The sequence below is a fragment of the Gossypium hirsutum genome, chromosome A01 (genome assembly GCF_007990345.1).
Source record: "Gossypium hirsutum isolate 1008001.06 chromosome A01, Gossypium_hirsutum_v2.1, whole genome shotgun sequence".
NCBI classification, from domain to species: Eukaryota; Viridiplantae; Streptophyta; class Magnoliopsida; order Malvales; family Malvaceae; genus Gossypium; species Gossypium hirsutum.
The window spans coordinates 3,150,210-3,154,975 of record NC_053424.1 but is presented as its reverse complement, the minus strand read 5'-3'; the positions used below and the strand labels follow the sequence as shown (position 1 = coordinate 3,154,975).

Below are 4,766 nucleotides of genomic sequence, written 5' to 3'. Positions count from 1 at the left end.
CAAGGCATGATGTGTTGTCAACCAAGGCTGTGAAGGAGGAAAAGATTCCATTTGCCAAGGTTGAAAATGAAGTGCTTGTGCAGGGTCAGCTTGAAACAAAACATTTTGGGACTGCCAAGCTTAAATTTTTTTTGAATGATTTGTATTTGCAGCATAGAGTCCAGGGAAGAGTGTTGAAAATTGGCCTACCATGTTGCTGTGATATTTTTGGTTAAAGTGCATGCAGCGCATGAAGCTGCTGTAATATCTCCGGATGAAGTGCATGTAGCTTGTAAACATGCTGCTGTTTAGCTCACTACAGCAGATTTGACTTTTAGCGGCGTTTTTTTAAGCCTTTAGCGGCGTTTTTACAAGCGCTGCAAAAAAATGCCGCTAAATTTTACGGCGTTTATTTGAAAAAACGCCGCTAAGTCATGGCCTTTAGCCAAAAATTAAAATTCATTATCAAAATATTGAGAAGAATAATGTCCATGATATAAATATAAAAATTTTCTATTAAAATTCATTATCAAATAAAAATAAAAATAAAAATATAGAATCAAAACTAAAATAAATAATAAAAATTAGATTAAATATAAATATAGAATCAAAATAATAAAGCACCAAACTTGTATACTGCCCACCATTATAAGTCACTAAAAGCAAGAAAAACAAAATGACTTAATTCATGGAATTCACGAATGTTAACATCAGACATGAGTTTAAAACTGTGCCTTCGGAAGGATGTTCAAAACCAGAATCCACAATAGATCGAAGCAGCTCCGGTTTCAGCAGAAAGCCTCTGAATCCTGAACTGTGAGTTCCAACATACCCCCTACACCACATAAAAAAGAACATTGCTTTACACTAAAACTAGCAGATTATATTAGAACATTGTTTTCTTTAAAAATATGTATAAATTAAAATCAACTAAGGCTAAAATACCTGAGGAAGTGCTTTGACACAACTGCGATAAGTATAAAGCACTGATGCCATCTCCTTCCCATCCTGGATAAGTGTGTTCTGCCATGCCATCAAATACAAGATCAGAGACAAAAACAAAACACTAAAAAGTTTATCAAAATTTTGCAATTAACTTTAGACTCTAACTAGCTTGGGCAAAAAAAAGTATTTATGCATATAAGCAAAAAGGAGAAAAATTAAAATAAATTGACATACAAGCTGATTGAGAGCTTTTGTGTCCTCTGTAAGAGCAGAAACGATAAGCAGAAGTAATCATGATGTGGTTCATATTTCTGTCCAACTTCATAGTGGAGAATTTGAAGAACTTCTCCATGCGCTGTAGATTATGAAATTAGCCAACTCATCAGAAAGAAAAGAAAAACAATCAGCCAAAAGAAAGAAGCAATAATTGGAAAAACAAGGACAATCCATTTAATTGCAAAAGAAAGAATGCTGACAACTAAACCAGGAAGCTTATCTTACAATGCAACTGAACATTAGCATTTTGAATTTAAGCAACATATATCAACATTTTCAGTTTCATTTATAAATTTAAACAATGTTGAAAAACATTCAACTTTTGTGATAATTGATGGATAGAATGAAGATTCAGAGGTCTAGTGCTCTACCTTCCAATAGAGTGACGACTTGACATAAACAAACACAGAACTGGTACGTCAATTTGCACAAATTTATATTAAACAGTACTATAAAATATCACACTTAGCAAGTGAACAATGACAGGGCAAAAGCAATGATTCCTATTTCTTCTTCAAATTCTGTTTGAGATTATAAAAGGTATAGGGTTTATGGCTTAGGTGTATCGTATCTACTCTTCTCTTATCTTCCCAACCACAGGTTTAACAGGTCTTTTACCAACTTAATCTTAACATAAACATTGTCTTTAGATTGAGAAATGCAATTCACATGTACATTAAACATATGACATGTGGAGTTCATATGGTAAGCAAAGTAGTTTAAAGTAAAATTTGTTGTAATTTGTTTCTTCATGAAAAGCACAAAAGGCATTTAAGGAAAACAAAATGAAAAATAAACTAGTTATTTTAGGTACATCTAACTATTGGAAATTTTGTACTGATAAAGGAAATGTCAGACTAAACTCAACAGCACACAAAAAAAAATCTGTTACTCTGCACTAGGAATAAACAGGCTTCAATGCTGAATAGAAAACTTACAAGCCTAACTGCATTTAAGATAGAGGAAACACGTTACTGACATCTAAATCAATATAACCTCAGTGAACAAAATATAGAAAAAGGAGAAATTCAGCAACCTGATTACAAAGTGATTATAATTGCAAACTCTCCACTGTGATTCGCCTTTTGACCTTAACTTTGTTAACTCGACCAAGATTTTCAATATTGCAATGTTGCTCAAACATGATAACCTATAAAATATAAGTAATATTTTATTAATATAACTAAATTATAATATTAAAATTAAAATACTAAATAACATTTTAATTTGAAAACAAAACTAAATCTATTAAAATTCTGAAAAATAAGAATTATATTATATATAACAATATTTATGTACGCGTAAATAAAAAATACTCAATGCCAAAAGTTCCAACTTCCTAATCTGGATCTCCTGCACGTTCAAATAAAAATATATATGTCAACCAAGAATTTCTGAAGATGCTAAATTCAAAAATAATGCCAATGTAATAAAGGATTATGATATTACTGGATAGTTTTAGCATTGACAATGACTACATTTCTAAAATAGGATGGTTTCTCAATCATTTAGGTTGTTCCTTGACAGCAAGTTTAGAGAGTTAAGAGGAAATAATTGAATAAGGGTGGATGAAAAGATGGCATTAAGCTAACCTTGTTAGTGTTTGAGTGGTAAGAACATAAAGTGGAGGATCAACAACACTCTCATCAGCGTGCCGCAAGAAGAGCAACAAAAATGAGAGGTTTCGGTGAAAAAATTAACCATCTATAACCAAGTTTTAATAATCATCAGTGTTCAACACAAATGAAGCTAGCAAGTCAAAGTTTTGAAGCAGAGGTGAAAGCATGTAATGGTCAATCTATATTTGTCAAAAAAACCCCAAAAAGGATTTCAAGCACTAAATAAGACCATTTTCACCAATAAAAAGCAACATTTTACCCTAAAAGACTAGCGTTGAATCATGGTAACTGAAAAAACTTAAAGAAATAGAAATGATTGTAAAGAAGCAGTGAATAAGAACATTACATACTATGAATTTATATTCAGTGCACTCCCTGTAAATGGTTATGAACATGGAAATGAAAGGATCCTTATATGAAACAAATGGTAAATTTTGAATTTGGCAATTGAATCTTCATATCCTTATATGAAGTTTGGTCGGCAAATGAAAATGAAAGAAAACTAAAGCAACATGGTTCCAAAGGTAGAAAGCTATCTAAGTTAATGTCTTCGTGCACACATTGTTGGAAAAAGTTCACATCTCTTAGCTAGGTGGATATACTGGCAAGCTTGATAGATCACATGAATAAGGCTTTGTAGTGAAATACTAAAAATTGAAGATTTAAGAGGGTCACATCTAATTTTCTTTTTTTTTTTAGATCGAGAGAAAAAGAGTAGCTAAATTTTATTTGGGGGATTAGGGCGAGCGATTGATGAACGACACTGAAAAATCATAAGGTCTAAGCTTAAGACAATCCAATCTAACATCAATGGCAGTTATGATAGCTTAACGCACGATGGAATGATATGCTTGCTTTCAAGTAAAAACAACAGCATCGCTTAAAAATAATAGAGACTCTATTTTCCATGAAAATTGAATCTAATGGAAATTTGGGTTTACCAAAATTGCGACCAACAATGCAATGCCAAGTAGGTCCATGTTTCTTGTCGAATTCTTTCTTAATGTACTCTGCTACATCTTTCTCAAAACCCCCAGAAGGAAAAACCACTCCAAGTCAGCAAATTTACAGTATTTACTAACAAATCAAGATCAAACGAAGAAAACCCAGAAACTAATTCCAATAAAAAAGCCATAAAAATTAGGAATCTTGTAAGGTAGAGAAAAAAAGCTAACGGAAATGGCTATATTGACGGCCTCTTTTTGCATGTCGTCTTTCATGTCGGCGCTTTTGATGATAACTTTCTTGGGTTCTGCAGTAAGCGCCGGAGAAGGCTTCAATTCATCGGTTCTCCGTTGTTTCATCATCAGAGCTCCGGTGGTGCTTCTCTTAGCTGCTTCAGTACTCATCCTGTTTTTTTCTTTTTCGTTTTTCAAATTCCAGAGCCAAAAGAAGAGAAAAAGAAAAGGAAGAGACTCAGTTTCCACAAAATTCCAGTTTGCAACAATGGGGTTTTTGTTTTGGAAGAAAATGAAAAATGGAAAACTGGAAATGATTCTGTCAGGTGATACTTTGGTGTATGAATTGAAGTGTGTTCACTGTTGAGAAGAAGAGGGAGTAACTAGCGGGTAACCATAAGTTATTTTTTTTTTGGGAGATAGCGGGATTTTGATTTCTCTTTTTTTTTAAATAATAATTTTTTGCGACGTTTTTAATAAAAACGTCATTATAGCTCAATTTTTTAAGGTATTTTTAGTAAAAACGTCATTATAGTTTAATTTTTTCGGCGTTTTCTCCAAAAACGCTATTATTGCTTAATTTTAATTTTTTTTATTTTTAACCTATTTTTTCTATTTCTTCTTTCAAAATTTTTGTGCTAAGATTATCATTTTTTGGAATTTTTTTAAATTTAAAATATTAAAATTTTTAACTGAAATATGGAATAAAATATTAAATATTAAATTTTTAAGTTTTTAAGTTTTTTAATTTTTAATTTTTAATTTTTAA

The 4,766-nt window shown here is 31.6% G+C and overlaps 1 non-coding gene across 5 annotated transcripts; it reads right to left on the bottom strand.

Moving 5' to 3' along the window:
- Positions 1 to 545: 545 nt before the first annotated feature.
- Positions 546 to 4,423, bottom strand: LOC107932672 (uncharacterized). 5 transcript variants are annotated; one of them, XR_005898720.1, is made up of 6 exons: positions 3,995 to 4,423; positions 2,500 to 3,838; positions 2,237 to 2,350; positions 1,159 to 1,279; positions 925 to 1,002; positions 546 to 814 (listed from the first exon to the last, which is right to left on the bottom strand). It is a non-coding gene; the product is annotated as an uncharacterized protein (transcript). The 5 variants fall into 5 exon arrangements; XR_005898721.1 differs by having other exon boundaries at positions 2,500 to 2,904; positions 3,761 to 4,420; XR_001693468.2 differs by having other exon boundaries at positions 2,500 to 2,553; positions 2,793 to 4,418.
- Positions 4,424 to 4,766: the final 343 nt, after the last annotated feature.